The following is a 20,065-nucleotide window of genomic DNA, read 5'->3' as shown; positions in this document are numbered from 1 at the left end:
CACCGGCGGAGTGTGAAGCCTCTCCCCTAGGTTTGGGTGCCGAGTATTAAGCCTTCCTCTGTGGCTCGGGCTGGGGAGCGTGATCCAGCGTCAGGTACATTTGGGTGGAGCTGGCGGCCGGCAAGGATTCGGGCCATCAGGTCAACCCTCTGTGGACAATGGGGGCGAGCAGGCAGGCCTGCGATTTTGGCTTCGCGGGCGGGCAGCTCAAGCCTGGCCTCCTATGAGCCTGGAAGGCAGCCGGCCGGGCTCACCCGTCTCCTCCCCGGGCCCAAGTTCCTTTCAGGCAGCAGGTGGAGCAAGGAGCCCAGGGAGGGGAGCCCAAGGAGGTGTCCGGAGCCTCGTCCTGCCCAGCGCCTGAGCTCGCGCCCAGCAGGGCTCTTGCCCACTCCCAGCCCAACTGGTTTTGGCCTCTGCCACCCCTAGCAGTCAGCCAAAAGAGCAGAAGCCGCCCTCTCCCTCCTGCACCCAGAGAGGCCAGCATGGGGCTTGAACCCATGACCTTGGCGTTAATAGCACCACGCTCTAACCAGCTGAGCTAGCCGGTCTACGGGGTGACTTCTCTTGCCTGACCCTTTTGGAAGGAGTCACCGGCTGGCGTGGGGAACGATGTGGCCTCCGTTATAGAATGGATGGATCAAGACGCTACCTGCCAAGGTAGGGGAGTTAGCTCAAGTGGTAGAGTGCTCGCTTTGCATGCGAGAGGCAGCGGGATCAATACCCGCATTCTCCAGTAGCAAGGCAGCTGCGGGACCTCCTGTTGCCCTTCTTTTAGAAGCCATGGACAGTCAGCCTGCTCAGCTCCTCCAGTGGCCTCCATCCCTCTCCCCGCTTGGCCTCCCAAAAAGCCAGCCCTTGCGGAGCACAAAGCTCTTCCACCCCGGCCCTTCTCCCCCTTGCGCTGACTGGGAGGCTGGAGACAGCTGGGGGAAGTTAGCTCAAATGGAAGAGCAGGGGAGAAGTAGTCAGACCCATACACACATTCTCCAGCCTGCTCTGCTCTGCTTTGCTCTGCTGGGCTGGGCTCTAGTGGGGGACCTGCACCTTTCTTTCTGAGCTCTCACTGGAGCACAATCCCTTTCCTTCTCCCTCCCTGCTAGTCCACGCCAAGCTCATTGGCCGGGAGGGAGAGCCACTCAAATACAGAATTACTCACATCCCAGGGGTCCACGAAGGGAATGAGGAGATGGGTGGGGTGGCATGCGATACCAGCTCAGCTGAGACCATGAGACCTCACAGCCTCCTGATCTCAGGCAGCATGGCAGCCGTGGAGCAGAGCAGAGCACGCAGACAGCTTGGAGACAGCCAAAGCGGGGAAGGGCTGCGTTGGTCTGGAAGAGGGAGTCGGTGGCTGTCTATCCTGGCGGAGGAAGGGTCGTTTTGCTGTATGCTGGGCCGGGGACCAGGGAGTCTGCTAGAGTTGCTGAGCTGGGCCTGCTCCTGGCTTTGCTTGGGTTAGAGGAAAGTGGTGAAGATAAGAACGGCCCTCCTGGGTGAGACCGATGGTCCAGCCAGGCCACTATCCCGTCTTCTGACAGTAACCAATGCCAGGCGCTTCAGAGGCAATGGCCAGAGCAGGCAATCGTCAAGTGATCTATCCCTGCGTTGTCTTCTGAAGTTTGGTGCTTGTTTCAGGGGCTAACTCTCAGCCCAGACACGCTCCAGGGAGGGAGCGTTGGTGTTTGTGCCGAGGAGCGTGGCTGGGACTCGGACCCCCTTCCCCAGCTCTGGGTAGCGCCCCCACCCCCTACCCCCATTTCAGGCTGTGTTCTGTTTAAGGCCACAGAGCCCTTGCCTTTTTTTGCCCGGTGCCTGAGAGTCAGGCCAGCTGCAGGGAATTAGCTCAAGCGGCAGAGCGCTCGCTTTGCATGCGAGAGGTAGTGGGGGACGCTGCCCGCATTCTCCGAGCCTGTCGACTAAGGGCTCCTGATGAGCGTGGTGGACGGGAGAGCCGGCCATCTGACTTTTGGCCTTGCTGCCCGTAGCGGTCAAGCCGAAAAATCAAAAGCCTCCCCAGGCCCACAGCCACCCAGGGGCTCCTCTGCACCATCTTGCCTGAGCCGGTGGAAGTGGAGCCTGGAACTGAGCTGATGCGCTGAGGGTTATTTGCACTGCGCGCTTCACATGGAGGTGAAAACACGGGGCACAGATCTTTGAGCACAACCCTCGTCCTGAGGAATGGTGGCGGGGGCAGGGGGGCTGCATAAAGAGAGACCAGCTCTCCCTGGCGGGGCTGCAGCGGCTCTTCACAGGGGCAGTCCCACTGCACAATTGGTACCAGAGTTTTGCCGGCCTCCTTTCGTGGGCTGACCTGGCTCCTCTCTCTTTAGGGAGACTGGTGACCCCAAACTTCCCAGAAACCAGCATAGCGAGGGCAACCTGAGTACAGACACCTGCTCAGCACCCCGGGGTGCAGCTCTGAACTCCGGCAGTCAGCTACACTCAGCTGCCCACCCAACAAGCGTTACACGCAGGAGCCTTCGTGCCCCGGGTGTTCAGGTCCCTCCCAGCGCCAGCTTTAAACTCCGCTGCTCAGTTCTAAGCTTTGGCCACACGCGGGCAGCCTGGAGCTCAGTCAACGCCTCCCGTTGCTGGTTGCGTTTCCCACTCCTCGTGGCAGGTTCACACCCCGCAGGCAGATCTCTGAATCGGAGCCGAACCGTTCCCCAAATCCAGCGCTTTAGCAGCAGCTTTGCTAGGAAAGCGCTGACGTCCCCAAGTAAAGTAAGAGCCAGAGCGCTGTGTCCAGGATCTTCTATCGGGCCCCTCACCGTGGTTTCTGTCAGGCCCAAGGAGAAACCAGGGAAATGTTTTCATGGCATTTAAGGGCAGAAGGGGCCATTAGCTCAGCTAGTCTGACCCCCGAATAACACAGAATTACACCATGACACGTATTGATCCCACAGACCTTAGACAGATCAAAGCGTTTCAGCCCTCAGGAAGGAGGCTAAACTGGGTACCAGAGGCAGCGAACAAGGGGCCCCCAAGGCAATGGCAGGGAGCTGACGAGGTGAAATATGCCCAGATGATCCCAGCAGGCGACCCACCCCCATGCTGCAGAGGTGGGAGTCCCTGTTCCTCCTGCCCTTAACAATCTCTGGTGGTAAGTGGGTCCCCCCAGTTCCCCAGGTAAGAATCCTCCATGTGGTTTCCCTGGCTTCACCTCCAGATAAGAACATTGTGTGGAGGGAGTGGGAGGAAGGTTGTCTGGCAGATATGTAAAGGGGGACTGTGTCTCCCTGTCTGGCCCAGGCTCCTTGGAGGAAGTGATCTCAGTGTGTCTGGCTGTCTCCATTCTTCCCACCCATAAGAATCCCTGGTGTGTGGGTGCACCCTAGACCATTAAGGATCTCTGGGGGGTGGGTGTCTCTCTCCCCCTAGTCAGGATCTCTGGGGCGTGGCTGTATAAAAAGAGACTTTGACTCACCCAGGCTGGGCTGCCATCACAGAACAGACCAGGTCCTTCTGTGGAGGGTTTGCGTTCCTCCAAGGACGTGATCTCAGTGTGTGTGGGTGTCCCTGTCCCTTCAACCCTTAACAATCCCTGGTGCGTGGGTGCGCTGGGCCCCTTTACAATCCCCTCTGCCTTACCCCCCATGAGGGATCTGGTGGATGTGGGTGTTCTCCACGCTACTGGGGGTGTCTGGTGCCCCTGTCCCTCCTGGTTAATAGTGGAGAGTGTGGGTTTCCCCCCAGCCCGTTAAGGATCCGTGTTGTGTGGATGCCCCCGTTCTTCTCATTAAGAATGGTGCAACGGAGCATATGGGTGTGTCCCCCACCCCATGAACTAGCTCCCGTGTGTGGTTCCCCTGCCCCCATCCAGGCTCTGTGGTGTGTGGGTGTCGCTGTTCCCCTTTTCAAGATCCGTGTCGCAGGGGGGCGTCCCTCCCCGCAAGTCAGAATCCCCAGCGTGTGGGTGCTCCCATCCCCCCCTCCAGGCTCTATGGGGGGTGTCTAGAAAGAGACTGTGTCTCACTGAGGCTACGCTGCAGGGGCTCTTCACATGCGCAATCCCACTACTGATCAGCACAGGAGTTTTGACCTGCTCTGTTTCCAACCTGGGCCGGTTCACCTCTCCTTAGGCAACCTGGGGACCCCAAGCTCCCCCGGGATCACCATATTGATGCTGAACTTAGTGCGGACACCTGATCAGCACAGCCCCTTACAGCCCAGAACTCCGGAGCTCAAGTGATCCGCTGGCCTTGGCCTCAGCCTCCTCAGGAGCTGGGATCACAGGCACCAGCCACAGCTGGAGCTTTAAACTCTGCTTGTGAGCTCTGTGCCTGGGCCAGACGGGGACAGCCTGGAACTGGGAAATGCTCCTGCTTCCCCTGCCCCCGTCTCATGTCGAGCTGCAGGCGCCGCTGTCCTCGCAGGTAAGATCCCAGATGTTTCGGTGCCCCCCGTCACCCGGCCCAGGTGTCCGGGTACCTCTGCCCCCCATACAGAATCCTGGACGTGTGGGTGTCCGTCCCTCTGCAGAGGATCCCGGAGTGTGGATGCCCTTGTCCCCCCCTACAAGATCCTGGGTGTGTGGGTGCCACTCTCCCCCCCCCAGCAGATCTCTGGTGGGTGGGTCCCCAGGGTGTGAGTGCTCCCATCCCCCGATACAGGCTGGGGGGGGTATAACTGGCTCTCCCTGTCCTGCCCAGGCGGTGCTACAGCAGCTGTTCACAGGGGCAGCAACCCTACTGTCACCCTGCAGCTTTAACCTGCTCCAGGGGTGACCTGCTTCACCCTCCTGTGGGAGCCGTGGGACCCCGAACTGCCCAGAATCACCTGATTGATGCCGAGCTTAGCACAGACACCGGCTCAGCCTGGCAGGGAGCTGCCCTGAGCCCTGACAATCAGCTTCCCTCCGCCTCCTGCTGCACAGCGAGGGTCCCACGCGAGAGGCTTTGGGCCCAGTTTGTTCAGGAGCATCCCAGGCTCCAGCTGTAAACTCTGCTCGTCAGTTCTGATCTTTGGCCACACGGGGGCGGCACTAACCGTCCCATCTAAACGCTGTTTGCGTTCGACCCTTCGGATCGCAGCTTGTAACCCGCGGGCAGATCTCTGAGTGCAGCCAAATCCCTCCCCAAACTGAACATTGAAGCAGCAGCTCCCATTGGAAAGATCAGGATTTTTGCCTTTAAAAACAAGGAAAATGTCTCCAGCGAGAGACTGAAGAAGCTCAATTGATTTCATTTGAGGTTGGAGGCGATTTAATCACTGGTTTAAATACGTTTTACAAATTCCCAGAGGGGGGGAATATGTGATTTTAAACGGTTCTTTAATTCACCAGACAAAGACTGAACAAGACCCCATTGGCTCGCAGTCGATGTCAGAAAATCCCAACTGGAAATGACCATTTTTTAACCGTGAGGCTAATTATCTAGTGGAACAAGCTCCGCAAGGGAGGTGGTGAATTCATCATCACTTGCAGTTTGTAAATCAAGACACCTGGTGTGTGGGTGTCCCTGTTTTGCGTTTCGGGATCCCTGGTACATGGTGCCTCCCTCCCACCAGTTCAGGATCCCCACAATGGGTGCTCCCATCCCCCCATACAGCCTCTGCGGGGGTGGGGGGTGTATAAAAAGAGACCGTGTCTCACTGTCTTGCCCAGCCTACGCTGCAGGGGCTATTCACAGGCGCGATCCCACTACTGATCAGCAGGGGAGTTTTGACCTGCTCCGTTTCCGACCTTGGCCGGTTCACCCCTCCTTAGGCAACCTGGAGACCCCAAGCTTCCCAGGGATCCCCATATTGATGCCGAACTTAGTGTGGACACCCGATCGGCACAGCCCCCTGACCAGGCCAGAGAGAGCAGCAGGTTTCCCCTATTGTTTACCGCTCTTGTTTTCTTGACTAGTTTCTCCTCTGCACCAAGTTGCTCTTTTGCTTTGTGAGCCTGGCTAGCTCAGTTGGCAGAGTGTCAGACTTTTAATCTGAGGGTCCAGGGTTCAAGTCCCTGGTCAGGTGATAAACTACTCCCCAAGATCTTAAGGTGTCTTGCTGGAGTCCTCTTTGATGTTACTTTTCTCTGCAGGATTTTCCCTTTCCTCAGAAGGGCCTTTTTGTGTGTGGGTTTGAAGGGGCAACTTCCTGACAGCCCCTCTGTCCTTGCAGCCTGGAGGAATAAAGGCCTCTGGGCATAGAGCATGTTCCTCCCCTGCACACACACACACATACAAACACAGAATATCCCTAAGGAATTAGAATCACCTGCTGCCTTCCCCTTTCCTGCTGGATCCCCAAATGAGGATGCTCTTCAGCCTAAATCCATGTCCCCTCTTTTCCCACTGCCCCTCAATCCCAACTCTCAGTCCCTCCTATGCTCACTGCTCCTCACTCCCAACCAGAGCCTGCTCCTCTTCACCCTTCTCCTCTGTCCCAACCCACAGCCCCCTCCTATTCCCAGAGCCCCTCAATCCCAACCCACAGCTCCCTCCTTCCCTCCAGCAGCAGGTGCTTCAGACCCCCTCAGGAAGATTTTCTTGCAAGGTTTCATGTATGAGTCTGCATGTGGATTTTACAGTATGTTGGAAATAGGTTGGGTTGCTTGCCGAAATGATCACTTTTGGCTGGTGTTGGATTCCCAGTCTCCATGTTACAGGGGCAGGAGAAATAAAGGGTTGTTATCCTTGTTGTGTGAATCGAGGGCAGCACAACGGTGCTTGGCAGCCCCCGATTGAGAGAGACACCCTCAATTCAATAGCACTTGCTAGGCAGGTGACATAGTGACTACGGTGCCTTCTTATTTTCCCCCTTTTCCACCCAGGATGGCAGGTGAACTCTACAGAGGCACCTCTCATCTTGCACTGACTAAGGACAACAGCTGTGAGTGGGGTGCAGACAGGGGATGGCTCATGTTAAAGGACTTTTGGTTGCTGGACTTACAAACCGTAGGGAGAAGGACACTGCCCAGCTTATTTGGGGGGTGGGTCTTTCCCTTGTGGTTTATGTTTATGTGTTGGGGCTGCTGACATGACTTCTGCTAACCCTGGGCTTACATTGCAGTGTAGACATATCCTGAGAGGACATCTATACTGTGACAAAATCCCGCTGGCCTGGATGGTCTGATTTGGGCTCCTGAGGCTCAGGTTGTGGAGCTAAAAACTACAGCGTAGACATCTGGGCTCAGACTGGAGCCCAGGCTCGGAGACCCTCACCCCTCGTGGGGTCTCGGAGGCTGGGCTGAAGCCCAAGTGTCTACACTGTAATTTATAACCCTGCAGCACAAGCCTCACAAGCCTGAATCAACTGACCCAGGGTTTGAGACTAGTGACTTGGGAGTGTTAATGGCAGTGTAGACATAACGCTAGGCTATGTCCACACTGCAATGAAACACCCAGCGCTGTCCCGTGCCAGTGCAGGCTCCCAGGCTAGGGCCGTGGGGTGGTAAATTTGCAGTGTAGACATCTCGGCTCAGGCTCAATACCGGGCTCTGGGAGCCCTCAAGGTTGGGAGGGAGTTTAGCAAGCAAACAAGGTAAAATGGCAGTGGGGTATTACCCTGGACTCAATGGCATTTCTCCATTGGTCTGTCTGCTCTGGGGCAGGGACAGTAACACGTCCTGCTGCATTTGTTATTTCAAAGGGCGGTTTAGGATTTTCATTCTCACACACGGTGCACAAAGCAGGACTCAACCCTCGGTGCAAACTAAATGAGCTGCTCACAGATTCTGGCAGCCACAATGAGCCATTCCATGTGAGAGCCCAGACCTGCCCCTGTCCCAGAGGAAACAGGATCATCTGTGACAGGCTGGACCACTGACCTATCAGCTCTTAACTCCCAAATTTTCAGTAAGTCTGTTATCAGTGCCTGTGAGTATAATTGAAACAACTATACTGGGCTGGACCAAAGAGGTCTGTGTCTTGTCCTCCCACAGTAGCCAATACCAGGTTGCTCAAGAGTTAGTCAACAAGGCACCACTGGGAATTGAACCCAGGAACTCCTGTTTACAAGACAGGTGCTTTAGCCAGCTAAGCCATGGTGCCTGCCTGTAGCATCAGCACAGTGTCTGCCCACACCTGACTCCCTGCCATCCCCACTGGGGCCTGAAAAGCTTTGCTTGTGTTTGGATTCTGCAAAGCAGAGGAGCAGGTGAGGTTTTCCTTGCAAGCTGTGTGTGTGTGTGTGTGTGTGTGTGAATCTTTGGCCAGGTCTGCTCTACAAGGTTACTTCAGCATCATTATATTGCTTAGATGTGTGAAAAACACACAACACTCCCTCGGTCAGCAGTTTTTGGCTGGTGCACACACTGCAATACCACGTCTGGCGACAAAATTGCCCTGTTTTGGTGACAAAATAAAACCACCTCAACGAGAGGCCTAGTGCTTTTTGCAGAAAACTTAAAGTGACAAATGTCAGTGTAAATGCTGCTGGTCATTATATCACCATAACTGGCCTCCACCAGTATCCCACCATGCCTGCCGTGAACTCGCTTGCCCTGCATTTCTGCTACAGAGGCTGAGTCCCTCCCCTTTCATAGCTCCAGAAAGTTCTGACAGCTGAGCCACTATCTATACTGGGATTAGTTTGATAGAACTGCATTGCCAGCCTAAGTAATGTAATTACACCAACCTAATTTTGTAGTGTAGACCTGTCCAAAGAATCACACACACACCTTGGGAGCAAAACTTCATCTGCTTCTCTGCTTTATAGAATACAAACACGAACAACACTTCTCAGGGCCCAGTGGGGATTGGCAGAGAGTCAGGTGTGGGCCATCTTTATCCCAGGAGAGATGGACTCTAAGGGTACGTCTCCATTGCAATGGAAGCCCAGGTGTGGCACGCTGTGCTCAGAGCAGCACCGGGAAGCCCCATATTCACCACTCTCATATAATGATGACATGGTTTGTTCAAAGTCTGCCTTGTGACGTATCATTTCAAAAGTCTTGATCTGTTGAACATTAATATCGTGTTGGATTGTGTGTGCTCGCATTGGTTGGGAAGTTATGAAGTTTTGCTCTGTGTGTTTTACTGAGATATGTTATGAGGTTGAGAAATGCCCCCCACCAGCCTTTCAGGTGTGACAAGGGAGGAGCCAGACTCGCTGCTGGCCCATTGAAGGGATCCACACTCCCAAAGACTATCCCAGGAACCGTGTACAATGCAGACTTCTCCGAGATAGCACAGAGACAAGGGACACTGCTTGAGTCACATGGTAACAAAGGAGCTTCCTAGCAAGTTGGAAGAAACTATGAAAGAGGGGAAGAGACATCATGACTTGGCCTCTCTCCCCCACAACTCAGCAGGTGGAAACACACCTGGAGGACAAAGACTGAACTGATTCAGAAATCAGAAGAGAATAATAACAATAATACTTTCAAACCAAAGTCCCCAAACAGACTAGTATTAGTTTTTCAGCAGAAAATTTTCAGTTTGGGGAATTTTGTTTTCTCAGTCAGACCTTGCCAAGGGAAGCAGGGAGAAAATGATGGAGTTGCCTCCTTCAGAACAGCTTGGCCTAGACACTAGCTCTGGTTCACAGCTCTGGCCTTGCTCGGGGTGAGGGTATTTTAATAATTTGGGCAGGTCCCAGGGTGTTTGGGGGAGATGATGAGGATGTTCCCTTTTGAGATAAAAACTAAGAAATACAGCAGTAGAGAATTTCTTTTTTAAAGAAATCTGGGATTTAGACATTTTATTTAAAGCAAGGGAGTTCTGAGTTTCTGAGAAGGTTTTTGTTTGCAAGAAGCAACATTGTTTGATCTGTCATTGTACCAAAGGGGGAGATGGTTGTCTACAAAGGAGGGGTGAAAACTAAACGCATCCGATGAGGATGGGATTTGAACCCATGCGTGCAGAGCACAATGGATTAGCAGTCCATCACCTTAACCACTCGGCCACCTCATCTGAGCTGTTAGAAAACTGGACAGGAGGAGAAATCTAAGGCCAGCAGAGCTAGGGACAATAAGGAGTTTTTAAATACTAACCGGAAGCAGGGGCTGAATGAGCTCCCCCCTCATATCTAGTGAGGAGCTGGGGGAAAGACTTCAGGAACAGACCGTGTTTGCATAGACACACCTACTCTGCCTAGGTATGCAGCATGATGGGGCCGCTTTCCCAAAATGACCAGTTTTGGCTGGTGGCGGGTTACAAATCACTTTAGGATTGAGTGGAATGAAATGTTATTATCCTTCCTGCATGAGTGAAGGGCAGCAGAACACACCTATTCCGTCCTGATGGAGGGGTAGGTGGGTGAGGAATAGCTTTTATTGGACTTCGTAGAAGTGATTGAGAACATCACCCTAAACCAGTGGTCCCCAAACATTTCACACTGTGCCCTCTTAGCCATGGCTGTGGCCCCTCGGAAGCTGCAGTCAAGAACCGAGGCTGGGAGTGGGGCTGTTGCTTGCTGGGAAGAGGGGTGCAGATAGGGGTAAGGGGGTCGAGGCAGAGCAGGGAGTCAGAGGCCCAGGCTGAGGGTGGGGTTGGGGAAGAGCTGGGGCAGAGTGGGGCTGAGTGCTGGTCCCTCCATGGGGGCTGGCTGAGGCCCTGAGGTGCCCCCATGAATGTTCCTCTGTGTCCCCCTAGGAGTCATGCCCCACATTTTGGGAACCACTGAACCCTACTCACTAATCAGTGGCTAGTGATGCCAAAGCCCAGGGAAAGGGAGAACAAGTGCGGGGCCCCTAGCACTGGAGCCATGTGAAGGGGCTGCAGGAGAGGGGCTATGGCTGGTGGCCCAGGGAGTTAAGGGCATAGGGGGCACAGGAGGGGGCAGGAGTTAGGGGTGAAGGAGGCGCAAGGGTTGGGAGTGCAGGAGCTAGCAGTAAAGGGGGAGTGGGGATTGTCCAGGGGCAATGGGGAAGTGCCAAAGTACAAGCTTTGCCCAGGGCACCATTTCCCCTAATGCTGGTCAGAGCAAACAACTGGAAATGACCCTTCAGTGAGACCAGAACCATAGTGTAGAAAAGCCCCTTTGTTAAGTGGTGGAGGCTGAGGGCTTAGGGAGATGAGTTAGAAAGCAACAGGCGTCTTTCTGTGGAGGTTTGATTCTTGCCTGTTAGGCAAGGCTCGTGTGTGGTGTCTCCATGGCTGCACTTTCCGTCTCTGATCTGCCACAGGGAGCCAAGTCTAGACATATTCAGAGGCTCTATGCCAGCGTTTCTCAAACTTCCTTTCACTGTAACCCCCTTCTGCCAAAAAAACTTACTACATGGCCATGGAAAGAGGGACCAAGCCCCTCCACACTGAGCACAGGCAGAAGAGACAAAGCCTGAGCCCTGCCCCAGTTAGGGGAGGGCAAAACCAGAGCTTGAGGGATTCAGCCCTGGGTGGTGGGGCTCAGACTTTTGGCTTCAGCCCCAGGCCCCAACAAGTCTAATGCCAGCCCTGGCAACCCCATTAAATCAGAGTCACATCCCACTTTGGGGTCCTGACCCACAGCTTGAGAACCACTGCTCTGTGCTGAGGGGAGAGAGTTTTCCTGTGGGTGTAGTTAAGCCACTTTGCAAGAGGTGGCAGCTATGTCAGTGGGAGAAGCTATATCGGTGGGTGTGCAAGCTGTGGTGTTTACCACATTTAAGAAGTTTAATCAAACCCCATTTTAAAAACCACCTGTGGTCTGGAAATGGCAAAGGAGCTCGATGAAGCAGGGTTTGTCCTTCAAAGTCTTGGAAATCACGATTCCCTATTCAGGTCATTGTGGGGGTATAGCTCAGTGGTAGAGTGCTTGATTGCAGCTCAAGTGATCTTCAAGAGGTCAGATTAGATGCTCTAATGGTCTCTTCTGGCCATAAAGTTGACTAATTTCTGAAAAACTGAGTGTAGCATTGGGAGCAGCGTCTGATGTTTTCCTGTCTAGCCGGCTTGCTTCCTAGAACGAACGCTCCTTGAATGGGGTGATCCACAGGGAGTAGCTTAAACCTCCAAAGTGCCTGGCCAGGGGCAGGACATTAGCACAGCAAGGGAGGGGTGTGGCAGTGACATCACAAAGGCCTTTTGCAGGACCTCAGACTATTGGTCAAAGGTGGTGGGGAGGTGGTGACCTCACAGAGAGATGCTGACATCAGCCAGGCAGGACAGGGGCGAGGGGCCAGGGAAACCTCAGAGACCCCTGTGGCTTTGCTTCAGCAAGTCTCCTTCTCCAGGTCTCTCTTTGAGGACTGAGAGAGTATTCGGGTTCACGTACGTGAGCGCCAGGAGGAACCTCTTTTGAGTTTTCTCCTTCCCTTTTCCTGATTTTACTAGAAAACAGCCGTCCCTGTTTAGAAGGTAAGAGCCTCCTCGAGGTTTGAAACCTGTTCAGTCTGGTCCATCTGGTGACAGTTGAATTTTAGACATGGAAAACACTAGCTTAAGAGACAGAATTTTATTCCGCACCTGGGATTTTGTCCCTTAGAACCACTGGGGTCATTAGGGTTTGTCCTTTTTGTTTCACCTTTTCCTCCATCCATCCCTTCCTCCTTTCTCTTTGTCTCTTGCTTCTTTTGTCCTTTCACCTGTTCTCCTCCCAACACCAGGAGCTGTGTGTGTGTGTGTGTGTGTGTGTGTGTGTGTGTGTGTGTGTGTGTGTGTGTGTGTGTGTGTGTGTGTGTGTGTGTGTGTGTGTGTGTGTGTTGCAGGGGAGTGCTCTGCAGCTCCCACTGTGGGAGGTCCACCCAAAATGTGGGGCTGAAATAGTGCTCGGGCAGTGATCCCCATCAGTGACCTGGGCCATCCTTTGGGCTCTCTGGTGAGAACCCTCAGCCTCCCGTCCTCATTCTCTACCCTGATTGGCTGAGCAGGGGGTTATTGACAGGGAGGATACTCGGGTCCTTGTTGTTCTCTTTTAAGCCCAAGGAAATAAGTCATAACCTGTTATATGTTTGACAAATTTTGCTGCTTCGCTGCATTAATGGTCTCTGAGCAGTTCATGATTCTCTCTAACATTGCAGTTCTCCTCAAATACTTGCTGAATAATTACTGTGCACTGTTGTTGGTCTGGAGCTCATCTGAGAGCACTTTAATCAGGTCATTCCATGTGTGAAATTCAAGGTCTGATGGTTAGTTTGAAAATCAGGGCTCTTAGGTCCTATTCCCAACTCTGCCACTGGCTGGCTGTGTGACCTAAGACAAGTCAATTCTCCTTTCTCAGCCTTAACTTCTCCCTCTTTCAAGAAGGGATAATAATGATCCGCTCCTACCTACCTCACGGTGGGTGGAGGATGGGGATCCACTGGAGAGTGTCACTAGGAGTATCAGAGGGGTAGCCGTGTTATTCTGGATCTGTAAAAGCAGCAGAGAGTCCTGTGGCACCTTATAGACTAACAGACGTATTGGAGCATGAGCTACTGCACATGGCTAAGCAAACAGAACAAACCCCCAATCCCCCCTGTGCTTTGGGAGCCAGGTTTGTGGTGGGAATTCTGTAGTTCAGATGACTTCAAGCCTGGGCATTGTGATTCTTTACCAGTTTCTCTGGCATTGGGGCAGTTTTGTGCTCACAGCTGTGATGGCCGAGTGGTTAAGGTGTTGGAGTTGAAATCCAATAGGGTTCCCCTGCACAGGTTTGAATCCTGCTCACAGCGAGGCCTGTGTTTTAGCCAGTCTCTCACCCGGGCAACACCTCTGTACAACCCCCTGAGACACTCTCAATTCTCTCCCCACCCCAAGGAAATCCTGTTCTGCTCCTTTCCTAGAGATCCCTGGGACACCCCCTCACACTGTGTCCCTGAGGGGTCAGGCAAACTCTCAGCACCTGTAGCCTCTGCCACTCACCTGGTGCCCCATAGATCAGCCATAGCCCTGGTTCTGCTCCTCTCTCTAGAGTGCGAAAGGAGCTGAGTCAGCAAATCCATAGGAGCTACGGGGCTGCAGAACCAACAATTAAAAAATAGGTGCTCAGCACCCACTGGCAGCCAGCTCCGCCCCACCCCCCTACTACAGGCCTTGCTGACAAGCTCCTCCTCTTCCCCTTCAGCTCCTCCCACCTGCCAGTGATCAGCTGTTCAGTGGGGTGCAGGAGGTGCTGGCGGGGGAGGGGGAGGAGCAAGGAGAGGAAGAGGTGGGAGCTTGGGGGAAGGGGTGGAGTGGGGGCAGGGCCTGGGGAGGAAAGGGGGGGGTTTGTTCTGGGCCGGCCCTGCAGGGAAGCACCGACTATCACAGTGACAATAAAACTCACCAGCATTGCTGGGGAGGCTGAGGGAGATCCGCACTCACCAGGTCTCTTCTCTCCCCCACGGTGAGCAAGACACTGCTCTCTCCTGGCTCTCACTCTAGCAGCTGGACGCCAAGGAGCCATTTCCCCACAGGAAGTGCCTTGAGTGCCCCTGTGGTGCTGGGGGGCTGGCGCTGCTGCTGCCTGTGGGGCTGGGAGGGGGGCTGATGTCTGCACAGACTCTCAGCTGCCAGGCCGGAGGGGGCACTTGGGACCTTACCAGACTGGCTCAGTGAAGACGGGGGGTTGACAGAGCAATACAGACGCTCTCCAGAGCACGGAGCAGCAGCCGCCCATGCAGCCAGGCAATGAGCATTTCCCACAGCCTGAAGCCGACGGGGAGGCAGCAGCTGCTGTTCCAGCTGCTCGGGGACAGGCCCTGTCAGCCAACAGCCACTTCTTACTCCCCACAGCTAAGGGCGTCGGGTTCCTCCGGTGGGGGTGTGGAGCAGCCGTTCGTTTTCCTGTTCTTTTTGTGTGCAACTGCTGACAAAAACATCCCAGACAGAGAAGCAACAGGCCAAAATACTACCATGTATCTGCCAAAGTATTTCAGCTGGGAGAGTGTTAGACTGAAGATCTAGAAGTCCTTGGCTCAATCCCAGGCTTTGGCAGGCCCTTTCATCTCTCTTTGTGCAGGGGTGGCTTGTTTTCTGGGAGCACAGCAGTGTCTGCACCCAAGCTGAGTTCCTGAGCTTGGGCTCTGCAGTAGGAAAACATAGAATGGGCTTCTGCCCCTAGTTGGCCCACCTGACCTTTAACAAGGAGAGATGGGAGCTGTCTTTCCCAAAGACGGCAGGGAGAGAGTGAGGCAGGGTGACCCTCAGGAATGGTGCCAGAGGGCTGCTGGGCAGTGACAGGCAGGGATTGGGGATGGAAGCTCCTCTACGCAGCTGAGCAAGGGCAGTACCAGGGAAGGGGCATCTGTAAAAGTGACCCAGCAACATCTCTCCTCCTCTGGGCACCTAGAGCAGAGGCGGCTGAGAAGGGAAGGCTTAAAAGCCACAGAGCAACTGAGGTCAGGGCTAGAGGAGGGCAGGACCATGCCTATGTGTGGCCTTCAGACAGGCACAAAAACCCGCAGCCAGGCTGCTCCCTGCCATGCCAAACACCCACTTTCTTTGGCAAGTCAGGAAGGGCAAAGCCTAGACTGGAAGCACCTGGGGCTCATGTCCCAGCCTTTGTGACGCCCACCCCCCAACTCCTTCCCGGGGCTCTAGCTGAAGCCAGAGCATTGGCCGGAGCGGCCAAGAAGAGGTTCCAGCCCTGCAAGGAGCAGGACGTTCAGCACAACGGTAAAATTGCAGAAACACAACCACCAAAGGACTTAAACCCTCAATCCACACTCAGATGCCTTATCCATTAGGCCACATGGTAACATGAGAAAAACCACTCCAAGCACTTCTTTGGAAAAGGCGACATTGTGTTTCTCAGGTCATCTGCTGAGGGGGGCCGAGACTCTCTGGGCACAAGAAGTCGAGTTCCTAGCGACACGTGAGACTTAATTCTATGGAGCCGGGTGCAGGGTTTTAGCAGGGAGGCTCAGGCATGGGGGATTGGGGTGCAGCGGATGGAGCGGCTGTCTAGGTGCGGAGATTTAGTCGCACTGAGGCACAGGAGGGAGGAGGAGGAGGAATCCTGCTGACAGGCAGTGGCTGTGCAGAAAAAGAGGAGGGGTTCCTGGGACTTTTTTTGCCTCTCTTTTGCCTGCCTGTTTGCTCTTGTGCTGAATGGTGAAGATGGTCTCAACAAGGCCAGGTAGCTCAACTGGTAGCACATCAGGCTCTTAATCTGAGGGTCCAGGGTTCAAGCCCCTTTCTGGGCACTCAGCTTTTAAGTTGCCTTGTGCGCCAGGAGCCAAATGATTCCTGGTGCTGTCCACCTGCCACATGCGGATTCCCAGAAGCTGTGGCCATTTCCTGGAAAGGTTCCTTTCCTCAGGAATCAGGAGAGAGGCCACATCCACAGGAGCAGGCCTGGAACACACAGTCTCTGGCTGGCAGGAAGCGCTGTGGGGCCAGGTGCTGAGAAAGCCCAGAGGGGGAGCAGCAGAGATGAGGGGAAAAGAGACAGAGAAGCAATGAGGACAGAGCACAAGTGTGCAGGGGGTTCAGGTCTGGCAATTGTGGGGAACTTCCCTGGTTTATACATGACCCTGGTGGAATTGGCCAGAGAAAGGATCTGAGTCCCCACCCCCTTACCCAGAGGCTGCCTGACCCCAAGGACGCTCTTTATACTCTCCTGTGTGGCAGAGACCTCGTAACCCCAACAAGGCTGGGCCCAGGAATCCTGGGGGGTTTGATGACCCCCAATCTTGTCATGATCACTTGAACAGGGCTACAGTGTCCCCACTCTGGGCACTTCCCTGACCCACTCCTCATTGCATGTGCTTCAAGCAAACACCATTTATTACCCAGCAATCAATGTAAAACACAAGGAAAGATGGGAAAGGAAAACACATCACCCTGTTCTGTGGCGCAGGGAGATCACAACCAGCGTCTCTGGAGGGTCAGGGCAGGTCACAGTCTCTCCCTCACATGTCCCAGGCCTCCTCCCCAGGCCCTGGCTGTGCTGCAGGGACACCACAGGCTGGACACTTGCTCTGGCAGTGGCCACATGCTCTAGGTGACAGGCCCCTTGTTCCCAGTGTCAGCCCCCATGTAGGGGATATGATCCCCCCACCCCCAAAAGTCTGGCCTGCAAGATCTCTTGATGGGTGGCATCTCCTTGCACTGGGCCTTCTGCCCAGGGTCCCCTTCCCTCTCCCACGCTGCTCACTGCACCCACCTCCAGCCCCAGTGCTGCTGCAGCTCTGCCTCCAGCTCCCTGGGCTGCTCCTCTGGCTCCGCTTGCTGCAGCTTTTCTCCTAGCACAGATCTGCTCCCTGGGCAGCTTCTACGGCTCGTGCTGCTCTGGCTCGGCTCCCAGCACAGATCTGCTCTGGTTCTCCCTGGCTGGTGCAGCTCTGCTCCCCAGCTCTTCTCGGGCTCCTGCTCTCTCCTTAGCTCCGCCCCACTCTTTATTTAAATTATTTAAATTATTTAAATCCAAAGTTCTTAAAGATCCCATCAACAACAAAAACCTAAATGAAAAATTGAAACCAAAAACAATGCTTAATTTAAAACCCAAACATTAAGAAAAACTTTGTTTTTAAAAATAAAAACTAACAAATGCCATAAATTAATAATTTCAACATTTTATCCAAAAGGTGTGCTACAGCAGGATGAGAAAATAACATAAAATAAATAAGCCTGACCACTAAAGCCTCCTATAAAGGAATTGAATCCTTGAATACTGGCCAAATCTGTATAAAATATGCAGAACTATGTCAAAACTGGTGTTGCAGGTCAGCCATTCGAATCCAGAAAATGTCAATTAAAAGCTCCATTCCAATTAAAAAAACAAAACAACCCAATAAACCAAAACAGTCACAGCCTGAAACAAACCTACACAGAAGCAAAATTAAACCTGTGCCAACATTGGAACAAACTATGTAAATTTCTAATTCTAACTTCTTGTTTCTCCCAGGAGGAAAGTGTTTTGCATCTCAGTAACCAGGCTGTCACTGCAGCTTTCCTTTCACTAAATAAGAAGTGGCAGTATCATAGCCAATGAGGTTAATCCGAGGCGTGATTATTGCTAGTTGAAAACTTTTCCCAATGCCCTCAGTTTTCTCTATGAGAAATTGAAATTGTATCTTTGCACTAATATCCCAAATGTGCAAGTCCATCCCCTCAGAGCAGCCCCACACCCTGAGCCCAGGGGAGAATCTCAACTGGTTTGTGCATTTGTAACCCTGGGGCTTGAAACTGATGAGAGAAAGGGAAGTGAGTGATCTTGGAGGTTTCCGATACCACCTGCTGGGAGCAGAGGGAATTGACTGAGCAACGTCCTGGCTAATTTTCACCTTGTTCTCTGCCAGCAGGCTCCACTGGAGAGCTCGGGAGTGACTTGACCATGGCAGCACCCTATGTACATTTTGGAGCCATTGGGGTGAAATGTGAGTACTTTTGGGGTTGGGACCCACATGAGAAGGGATGTGGACAAACTGGAGAGAGTCCAGCAGAGGGCAATAAAAATGATTAGGGGACTGGGGCACATGACTTAAGAGGACCTACAGGCCATATCCTGTATGTTAAGATAAGGTAAAGTTAGCATCTCTATAGTGTGACCTTTTACTCAGAAAGGAAAATTGACCTCTAGCTTGTTACTTAAAGAGAGAAGTACCCACGCCTGTCTAAGACCTTTACCTAGACCAATCGACAATGGAGAATGGCATAAGGGGTTTTTCAGTGTTGTACCCACAGAATTAACACGTACACCACAAGGGAACTTATGTGCATATGTACATGTCATCAACACGCACAAACATACTAGCCTATGAAGTAAGCGTACCCTAATGTTTTGTGGGTAAGGAATGAAATTTGGGCATAGGAGGAAGGATTTCCGGCACTTGTGCCCTATAAAAGAGGTAACACACCTCACTAGAACACTTCGCTGTATCATTCTGACTTACTTCCTCCACTCTCTCTCTATCTACTATCAGTAGGCTGTACTTGTTCTTAAACTTTAAGTTTCAAAGTAACTCGGCTAAGCTCGATTTCCCTAAGTTTTTATTCTTTGTTTATTAGGATTTGATTTTAAGTTTAACTTATTCAAGTAAACATTAGCTTTTTCTAAGCACTGCATCTTTCACTCAAGAATTGAGAAACCTGAACTGCAAGGCTGGTTCTGTGTCTCTTACCACCAGGTTATCAAGGAAGGGTGTGAGTATATTAACCAAAACTTTGTTGCATATATGCCATATGTATCTTTTGAATAGCAGTAATGCAACTGTAACTTTATAACTCAATTAAATTAAATAAAATGTAAGCTAATAAATTAAATTTTCATCATATTTTCCAAATTAATATTATTAGTACACCCTAAATCAGGCTACATGGGACAGAGAGTTGGAGTGCAGGGGGATGAGAGCACTGGCTAGGGGGTGCAGGCTTTGGGGTCGGGTTGGAATGAGAGGTTCAGGGTGCAGTAGAGAGCTCAATGTTAGGGCAGAGAATTGGGCTGTGAGGGCTCTGGAACAAGGCCAGGAAAAAGAGAATTGAGGCATGCAGGGCCATCCTTAGTATTTATGGTGCCCTAGGCGAGATTATGAAACTGGTGCCCCTGTGCCTGATCTGCTCTTAGCAACACAAATATAAGCATACAGTATTGAAAAACTTGCCACATTCACGTTATTAAAACCAGTTTAATTTAATGAAGCACAATGTAATGCTGATGCACTGGCACTAAAGAAGTAGCACTATAGAAAAAATTCTGATTTGACAGAATGATGCAAATAGTATAATTTTTTTAATTTTGTCAAAATTTTATTGGAAATGTATATGAAGAGGTATTGAAACAAAGATTTGTTTTTAATTAAAAGCAATCTTTCTGGCTTTTTTGGCTGCAAAATCAGTTTAATAAGCTGGGTCTCCAAACAGTGGGAAAATATAACCCTAGTTTTACTGCTAGGTAAAGGACAAAGTGACCAAAATGAAGTCAGCACAGAATCATCTAATCTAGATTAAGGTAGCACAGAAATGTTACAGAAGTCCTATTGTGCCTTATTTTTGTTTGGAAAGACATTAGCAATAGCAGCACAGTCACATGATAAAATACATGATAAATCACTGCCTCTAAAGTTCCATCAAAAACTGACATTTTCACAGCTCTAGCATGATCTGCTGTACAGATTCTTCACAAGGAAGTGTCCCTGGCCTTTTTAACTCATATTAACTATGTAATTACTTTATGAAAGTTGGAGAAAACATTGTGAAAACGTAAAACATTGGCTGCCCAACTTCTGGGCTGGCAAAAGCTATACTGACTCACAGGAAAAAAAAAAAGCAGGAGAATCTTAGTACAACATATGGTCAGTCTATACCAGGGGTCG

The 20,065-nt window shown here is 52.2% G+C and overlaps 7 non-coding genes across 7 annotated transcripts; 4 read left to right on the top strand and 3 right to left on the bottom strand.

Moving 5' to 3' along the window:
• Nucleotides 1–474: 474 nt before the first annotated feature.
• On the bottom strand, nucleotides 475–548 carry TRNAN-AUU. The gene has a single exon. It is a non-coding gene; the product is annotated as a tRNA-Asn (tRNA).
• A 112-nt stretch (nucleotides 549–660) lies between these two features.
• TRNAA-UGC lies at nucleotides 661–733 on the top strand. Its single transcript has one exon. It is a non-coding gene; the product is annotated as a tRNA-Ala (tRNA).
• A 5,155-nt stretch (nucleotides 734–5,888) lies between these two features.
• Nucleotides 5,889–5,961, top strand: TRNAK-UUU. Its single transcript has one exon. It is a non-coding gene; the product is annotated as a tRNA-Lys (tRNA).
• Nucleotides 5,962–7,905: 1,944 nt separating this feature from the next.
• On the bottom strand, nucleotides 7,906–7,979 carry TRNAT-UGU. The gene has a single exon. It is a non-coding gene; the product is annotated as a tRNA-Thr (tRNA).
• Nucleotides 7,980–9,760: 1,781 nt separating this feature from the next.
• Nucleotides 9,761–9,842, bottom strand: TRNAS-GCU. The gene has a single exon. It is a non-coding gene; the product is annotated as a tRNA-Ser (tRNA).
• Nucleotides 9,843–13,419: 3,577 nt separating this feature from the next.
• TRNAS-UGA lies at nucleotides 13,420–13,501 on the top strand. Its single transcript has one exon. It is a non-coding gene; the product is annotated as a tRNA-Ser (tRNA).
• Nucleotides 13,502–17,712: 4,211 nt separating this feature from the next.
• LOC123358895 lies at nucleotides 17,713–17,852 on the top strand. The gene has a single exon (XR_006575798.1). It is a non-coding gene; the product is annotated as a U4 spliceosomal RNA (small nuclear RNA).
• The last annotated feature ends 2,213 nt before the right edge of the window (nucleotides 17,853–20,065 follow it).

This window comes from Mauremys mutica, unplaced genomic scaffold (genome assembly GCF_020497125.1).
Source record: "Mauremys mutica isolate MM-2020 ecotype Southern unplaced genomic scaffold, ASM2049712v1 Super-Scaffold_100099, whole genome shotgun sequence".
Lineage (NCBI taxonomy): Eukaryota > Metazoa > Chordata > Testudines > Geoemydidae > Mauremys > Mauremys mutica.
The sequence above is the reverse complement of the archived record's forward strand: the minus strand, read 5'-3'. Positions and strand labels throughout refer to the sequence as shown.